General features: G+C 31.1%; 1 pseudogene; it reads right to left on the bottom strand.

Annotated features, from left to right (window-relative positions):
* Positions 1-5,753: 5,753 nt before the first annotated feature.
* On the bottom strand, positions 5,754-8,465 carry LOC122525956 (annotated as a pseudogene).
* Positions 8,466-9,293: the final 828 nt, after the last annotated feature.

The following is a 9,293-nucleotide window of genomic DNA, read 5'->3' as shown; positions in this document are numbered from 1 at the left end:
AGAATAAATTGGCTTAACATTTTTACAAGAGATCAAGTTTCATCTTATAGAGTTGATATGCAAATATCGCAAAATACTTGAGATATCTCTTATGCGAAAGAGAGATCGAACATATGTTCTTATATGTCTAACTTTTCGAACTCAAATCGATAAATAACAATGATATTTGGATAAGTTTACATTAACGTTAAATCTACCACGCGCGGTTATTTGACCTGTATTCCGTAATTTGTACAAGATAAATGTTTATCGTTGAAATACGCAACCCTGTTCATAAAACTACCTATGGATATTTAATTTTTGCCGTTCCGCATTGATTACAAATTTACAAAACCTACGCGAAGCTTTCTTCGAAGCGAGGATCGAAATCAAGCAAAAGATATGTAATATCGAGTAACGTTATTACAATCGTAATAATATGAAAGGACAGAAGTATCTATAAGCTGTCTTTTTTATTTCTCTCCGCGAAGATTATTAATATCGCGTAAACTTTTTAAGGAAAGCGCACGAGTCCGGATTATTTCCTCTTCTCTTTATTCTACCATTTTTACTAAATACCAAGAATAAAGTTTCGATTTACTTTTTTATCTCGTACGATTCTCGAATCGACCACCCGATGTGGTAATTAAAGGTAGCGCGATATTTACAAGTTTGTAAATTGCAATGGGATTTCTTCCTCTTTTGGTAAAAACGGTATATTTGGCGAACGTTCTGACAACCCGATAATTAATTAATGGTTAATCGTTCGCAGTCTTCCTTTTAACGGAAGCCTCGCTTCGATTTAACCTCGATGAACTTAATACTCGAATATCATTTCACAGTCGAAGCTTTCTTTTTTTCCTTTTTTTACTTTTTATACTTGTTTTAGCGGGAGAACGAACGATTAACCATTCAGACTTGAAATATATTTTCCATATGAATTATTATCATCACCTTTTGTCATTGCTTTTAATCAAATTTATAATGTTTTTCGAACCGTGTACTTTTATAAATTTGAAATCCCGTTAAAAAATACAATTAAACGATATATATTTAATATGTAATGTACCGTATTACTCTAAAATCGGTTCAAAAACAAATTATTTGACGATAAATGTAATAAAAATTATTTTAAAAAAATATCATTTTTTAAGTCTTAAGATGAAATGAACAAAATATTGATATTACATTTGTTTCGACTTCTTATCTGTGACCTGATGTAATTGATGTTTAGTAAGAAACGAAAGGATTGACCGTAAAGGCTTCTTCGTATCGTTATTAGCATAATGTAGTCGAGTGGTAGCCTAATGGAACGAAAAGTAACGCTTTTGCTATCTTTCTTTGTAAATTACGCAAAGAAAGGTAGGGCAGTTGACGCGTCGATTAAAATGGACATTTTTGTTAAATTCCATTTTTTTTTATCAATCATAAAAGACGGCACATTAAATACACGAGTGAATATCAAATCCGATATATGAATTGAAATTTCGATTACTCGAGTTGTATCCGTTTAGTTAAATAATGTTAAAAGTTTGCAAATGTCAAAAAAAAAAAAAGAAAAAACAGCTAACGCGAGATACGGAAGGGGAAGCGAAAATTTATTCGACAAAAAATCTACAGCTTCGTTCTCTCGACACGTCGGGTTTATGCCTTTGACAGATCAAGTGTGCGAGATAAAGAAAAAAGGAAAGAAAGATATGAAAGAATGCTCCTGCTCTGCTCGTCGTGTCTCCATCGCGAAAAAATAAAGGACCGTTATGAGAGAACCACCTTATTTCGTCCTTTCCAAAGATGTCCTTCCTTATATGCGAGGTGTAGCAAAAAGAATTCATGATCGATTGATTTCTCATTCATTCAAATCAATAGCTTCTAATATCTTAAGGAGAATTAAATATGAATTCATTTCAAATTTGATTTTACATTTATCTATACAAATACAAGTATATTAAGAAAATGTAAAGAAAATGTAATTGTTGAAAGAATTTATTCTCGACGTCATTTTTTGACGAAGTTTCGAGGTTATCGATACATTTTGAAATGTAACTATATAATTGTTTTGCGATCTTTTTGTAGAGCATGAAAAAACGGAGAGGGAGAGGGAGAAGGAATAGATCGTTGCTCGTTCGTTGTACTCGAGCTGATCTGTCTGGTGGTTCGTTGTTACCTTGGCTTCCTAGACAGATGGTCGCTTGGCCACATGTTACCTAACTGTAGGCTATTTTTAAGTGCCATTGCCTTCACCAGTATCGTCACTCTCTCTCTCTCTCTCTCCTCTTCCTCTCAACGTTCGACAATACGGATAATATTAGTAAGCTGACTTAACTAAAATACATATGTCATAACTATATTTGCTTTTTTTTCGATCTATCGAGTTACAAAGGAACACTTAACTGTTAGAAGTAATTAGGATTATCAGCAACTTTCGGTTACTACAATCGATGTAATATTTTATTCATTCTATAAGATTTCTCTCTATTTCGATATTAAGATTATTACATATTTTGTATTAATTATTAGTTTTTAACAATTTTTTTAATCTATTAGATCAGGAAAAGTTTGAAACAGTTAAAAGTTAGTAAGATAATCATTGATTCTTAGTATTATAACTGGAATAGTAGAATCATAAAAATGTTAACAGACGATCATAGATGCTTACAGCGTTAAAGTAGATAATAATCGTTCTTAACAAAACACCTAAGAGCAAACTAGCTATACTTAATAGGTATACTTATAAATCGAAAGAAGTTCTACCTGTGTGATTTAGATAAGATCATTTCCATTTGGAACATAAGCTTTAAGTAAAGATATCTTCAGAATTCGAGTCAATTAAAAATTCAAGGCATTTCAAACTATACATATATACACGTGTATATACATATGTAGAACGTTATAGAAGAAAGAATGTTCTTCAATGATATTTCATCGAATTTCCTTTACATCGAGATCGGAACACGCGAGGACACGTAGAAGATTTAATTGACCGCGATAGCTTCTCTAGCTTGCTTGCTTGCTTGTTTTTATCGTAAAAGATTAATGAATCGTGTCACATTGTTTCTCAAGTAGATTCACATCGTTGCTATAAGATCGCCGAAGATCTCGACCGATGCACCGCACCGGGAGAAATCGCGTGACCGACATGAAAAATTCTTTCCCTCTCGCCCGTATTCTATGTATGATTTAGAATAGAATTCAAATTACGATATAGATACGGATGCGATGCGCAAGATGTTTCCTAATATATAGGACTCACTTCAACGGTGTACAAGGAGGAACAGCAAAAACAATGAAAACAGGTCATTCTATTTTTTACCGAGAGCACACGCACAATAAATACAACAGCATCGTTCAATTTGAAACAAAAGTTTTAACGACATTTTTCCTACAAAAATCGTTTATAAATTTTCATTTTATAAACTAAACCACATTTATATAGGTACATGTTTCTTTAAAATACATTGTTCAACTATAATTAATCGTCGTTCATCATGCTGCAAATAGAATCCAATAACTGGTAACGTCATTCATGGTCTTCCAAATGCATACTATTCAGTAGAGCAAAGAAAGAATATGACCCTTTCATTATCTGCAAACATTAATCGATTTTATTCGCAGTACCATCACATTGATATTTGCTTGGAGAAAATATAGCGATTTGCAATGTTTATGAACGTAATACAGTAGTATCGGTACGTTTGACACGATACTAGTTTAAACGTACCGATACAACTGCAAATTTGGATGTTAAGGGAGCACCTATCTATGTTCGACTAATCATTAAAAAAAAAAAAAATATAAAGTCATGAAAAAAATTAAGCAAATTTAACTCGGGTCAAAGTTTATCTTATCTATCGTTCGTTCGACTAAGTGCATGGGTCCTGATCGAATAGCGTGCCACTGATCCCAGTAGGGTCAAAGCGTGTGCATAGAAACGAAGGTGCATACTTTCTATAAGAAACATCTAAGAGAAAAGTATAGAATACATTTTTTCCGAAGGAAAGACATTCTCATCGTTTTCTACACTTACACTGATGAATGTTTCCAAAGATAAAGTATAAAATTTGCCGGCTTTCAATTTCAATGGTTTTTGCGAAAACATAGAGGAGATTATTAATAAATTTGCAGTTCGATCGAGTGGTTGATTATGCCATTGAGAAAGCCATTGTGCATCGACTAACAACGAGCTCTATAAATAAAACAAATAAAATCAATAATTTTTGATCGAATGATCAAATTCAATCGACAATCAAATTCAAGAAACAAAAGTTCTAGCTCTAACACTTATTGTACGTATATCGTAAATATATTCTAACCTGAAATTGTTTATATATATAATTTATTATTCATAAATATTGTACTATTTTTATGTAAATATTCTAGTGCAATGGAAAATATAAAAAAAATAATTTAGCCTGTAGATTGAGGAATAGACATTAAGAACTGTATGGTAAGTTATCATTCTGCAGGAGCTTTGACTTGCCACATGTAGATGCTTTCTAATATGAGTTATAAATTTGAACGCATTGAATATTATTTACGATACATAATAAAACGATTAGAATAAAAAGTCAGAAAAAGGAGTAATTGATTTTAAAAATTATCTACGAACGTTTGGATCATCCTAATAAGTGAATATAACTTACGTGAGTTATCACTTCATTTCCTATCCAACATATATACAAAAGCTGACTAATTGCAGCACCTAAATAAATGGAATATTTCCATAAATTCGAGTCTTGTCCAGCAACCTATTAGAAAATTTAATATGTTTAGAAACGATTCATATAAAAATTGTTAAAATTATGCATAGTATGGCAAAAAAACGAGTAACTATAAAAGTTCTGTAAATAATTGTGTAAGACTCTAGAGCATCCTTGCGGAAACATTCTTTTAATTATAATGCATATTATATCTACAAGATCTAACAGTAAGGCGTATAACACTACTGTCTGAAATATTTAACGAAACTGCATGATAACGAAATGAGAAATCCCGTGACCGTTTTGTACTGTACGTACACCTTTTTCTCTGCCCGGAGGTTTTCTTTTAATGCAGAACCAGTTTCTTCGAAATTCTTAATCCACGTTTTAATGGTATGACCAAACGGCACAGGATTACTACCGTTGATGTTGAACTTGCGGCAAAATAACCGTTGAACGGTCAAAATACAATCATCCATTTTGTAATACACCTTAAGGACGAACGAATGTTCCGTATCGGTCTATTGGTCCACGATTGCTAATGACGGTAATACTAAAAAAAACAGTGTAGATTGTCCAATTATTCCTACCCCAACAACGAACGCTATCTCAAAAGATTGATTTTTATAATACCCCGTTTTTTTGCCTCACCCTGCATAACATAGGCTAAATAACTTATCAGAAAAATTTTATTATTTGTGCAAAATTAGGTTACTATAATCCAAATGTTGTTGAGAATTGCTAATAAAAAATTACGTAATAATATGACCTATCCTGAACTAATAAAATATAAAACAAAATATACAATTTTCATGAGTTATTCCCAAAAAGGAATTACTAATATGCAAGACAAGAAATTATTGAAATAATTATAACCAGTAACTCGTGCCGATTAGGACCTTTCATCCTCGACATATGATTGAGCACCGGAGGGACTTTCAATTTTTTGACTCACTGCGTAAGAGGTTCTACGATGGCTCCAAAACACTCCTACTTCGTAGCAAGTATAGCAGTCTAATGATCAGAAAAGTCCACGGTATGCTATTGAAGAAGACCCATAGAAGACCCATAGAAGACTCATGGAAGATCCATCGAAGAATCCATTCCATATCTTTGAAAAGTAAGGAAATCCATCGTCTTATCTGTAACATAAAATAGAACATAACGATAAGTTATCTGCAATATAATCCAAAATCATATAAAATAAAATCGAATAAAATGTAAATAAAAATGAATACTTACAATGCATTCCAATTGGATTAAACTCAATTGCACCATGGCGATGCATAATGGCATAATGGCGATGATAAATAACCTGAAATATAAGTAGAGTGTGTTAGAATATTAAAATAATTGTTAAATAATCGATAGGAACGTCTATTGTTGTCTAAAAGATCGGAATATATGATCTATGTACCGTCCCCTTCGAAATCCACCGTTGAAATGAGACGTTGTCCTCTATGAAAGTACTTTTATTAAATGTTGTTTATGTGACTTTCTCCGAACGTTACGCATGTGTATAAAAGGAATAATCCATCTAATCGATCAAATTTAAGATTATAACGTTATGATCTTCGTATTTTTATCATTTTTATATATTTTTTTTATTGCTCCTGCGCAGTGAGGATATTTTTCCGAATGAAAATTGTATTATCCGAATTCACCACTGCACGGGACCGTTAAAACAAATGTTGATTAGTTTAAACAATTAAATACAAATTGGAAGAATGTTGATCGAAGAATGTATATTGTCTTTATTCTCTTCGTTATTTTTGAAATATTAAGAAGATACGTGTTATATGTTAGTAACATGGAATGAATTCTTCGATGGATCTTCGATGGATCTTTTTCGATAGCAAATCGAGGATCTCTTCGATCGTCGGACTACGAAGTAGGAGTATTTTGGAGCCATCGTAGAGGAAGAAAGGTCCTAATCGGCACGTGCTACTGGTTGTAATTATTTCAATAATTTCTTGACTTGCATATTAGTAATTCCTTTTTGGGAATAACTCATGAAAATTGTATGTTTTGTTTTATATTTTATTAGTTCAGGATAGGTCATATTATTACATAATTTTTTATTAGCAATTCTCAACAACATTTGGATTATAGTAACTAAATTTCGTTCACTGCAAGTGAACTTGAAGTGATTTTAATATAAGATAATAATGATATAATTCATATATAATTAAAATAATAATTACCACAATTGCTTGAAATCCAGTTAGACATATCATCGAAGTACTTGAAAACATTTGAACCAACATGCTAGAGCTAAATAGATCATTCAATTCATTGATCATGTTTAACAATCGTTGATGATGTTGAATATATTGTTTAAAGAATTTTTCAAACTGGTCAGGTCGACGTCTTTTATTCATTATTATCGATTTCTTCTTTTTCTCGATATTATCATTATCTTCATCAATGATAGATCTGATCCCTGCTGTTGAACAGTGTTGAAAATTCATACTTAATATCTCTAATTGTAAGAGAATCAAATTACAAATAGATACGATAATGGTATCGATTGCTAAAATTGCAGTTACACCAAAAAATATACTACAGGCTTCAATAACGAAGCCAATTTCGTGCCCTGGGGATGTCCTGATGTCGAAAGGATAACGTGCCCGTATCGGTAAGCTTCCGTCTTCCGTTGATGCGAAAAATATCAAAGCGATTACCAAAAGATAACCTAGGGAGCAGAAACTATAGAATGGTAATTTATCTCTCCATAAATAATATCTTAATTTTTCCGTAAAGTTGACTTCTATAAAGAAAAAGAAGTCATAGTTTAGATTAGATTATAAATAAATTCATTCGGGAACATGAATCATTCATGAAAATCAAATATTTGTGATTAATAACTTGAAATAATGAACCCTAATAATTAACCATTAAGCCTTTTTCGCTCGGGCGAACCAGCAACTCGAGAGTATTATTTATAAAACTCGAGAGAGTTGTATATAAAAGGATTAATAATTATTTAGAGATTATATTTTTAAACTTAAAATACTTACCAGACAATTGGCAAAGTTCTTCGCAAGAGTTTAACGTCTCGTCGCTAAGTCGAGCAATTTTATCGCGTGTACATTGACAATTGATCACGTTAAATAGAACTACAAACATTCCAGCGAAAACGCAACCATCGTCTGTCACTATCGATAGGTCGTCAAGCATCATGCAGATATCAGCGAAAAGCGTTACCGCGAATATTATCATTGCGGTAACTGCGATTTTGTTGTATAGAAAATAAATACATTTCAAGAAAGATGAAGTATTTGATTCAAGAGTCCATAAGCCAACCCATCTGCGTTACGTCGATTATTATCAGAAATGTTATATATCAAAACGAGATAATTAGAAAATACATATATTATATACATATGTTAATTTTCAAACGTAAAAGAAAAAATGGCTAAATTCAAATCTATCTTCAAGTCGATTTTGTAGACCCAAGAGGGAAACAATAAATATATAATAATATATCATATATTAAAATTATTTTTTGAAAATATTAATATTATTATACAATGTTATTACGTTATATATAAATATTGTTATTAAATTCATTAAACGTTATGATTCCAAATTTATTATAAAATTAGAATTTTGTATTAAACGTAGTTTCTATTTTGTATATTTTAAAAATGTAATTTTTTTAATAATATTTAACTTTCGAATACTTTTGGCACGTTTAACTTACTTGAGCATATTGATACAGAGAATCCTTAATTCATAATGTGGATTTATCCAAACATACGGTGAATCTTTCAACTGGGCACACATTTTGTTTGACCACTTATGACCTGTGTCTTTTTGCAAACCTCGCGAAGAAACTTTCCCTTAGCTCTAGTCATATATTACTTTCTTATGAATTAGATATTTTTCTTGAAAATATCAGGCTTGGTAGTAGGCGTACTTACTAGTATCTACTATTTCATACCTTTTTCCGCGTATGTCTTTCAAGATAATTGAAGATAAAGGCTGCCATAACTGCATGAATATTTTGTCTGATTATAGAGTATGACAGCATATGTCATAGGATACTTTCGTTAATGGACGATGAAGGAGGTAGTAAGTGCTATGAAATTATTCGGAATTGGATAGAAAAAATATAAGAAACTAAAATGTTATAGACAAACTACGATTTTGAATTTTCTAAACGAATGTAATTTGTATAAAAGGTAATAATTGCGAATTGGTTTTCAAACTAGTTTCGAAAAGAAGATAAAATATAACGGTGAAATAATATATTATACATTTTGCATAAAAAAATTAAATATCGATAAATATGTTTAAATATTTACATTTGTCAGTGATTTGTTTCAATTTGTAAATTAAGTTTTGAAGTAGAGTAGAGTATCTGAAAAAACAGTAAAAAGATTCTCTAGTCTAATAAATATATTTCTATGGAAGGAAGTAAAAAAGAAAAAAGGAAACATTAACATTTATTAACGTCATACACGTCGTTGTTAAATTACAAAATAAAATAAAAGTTTAACGGAAGAAAGACAAAAAAAAACAATTTTTTTTATTATTTAGCAATATCATCTATAAATAAGTACACATAAGACATTATGCTTCAAGAGGATTTGGAGTGATAAAGGAGAGGCG

The sequence above is a fragment of the Polistes fuscatus genome, unplaced genomic scaffold (genome assembly GCF_010416935.1).
Source record: "Polistes fuscatus isolate 324 unplaced genomic scaffold, CU_Pfus_HIC Scaffold10, whole genome shotgun sequence".
Taxonomy (NCBI): Eukaryota; Metazoa; Arthropoda; class Insecta; order Hymenoptera; family Vespidae; genus Polistes; species Polistes fuscatus.
The sequence above is the reverse complement of the archived record's forward strand: the minus strand, read 5'-3'. Positions and strand labels throughout refer to the sequence as shown.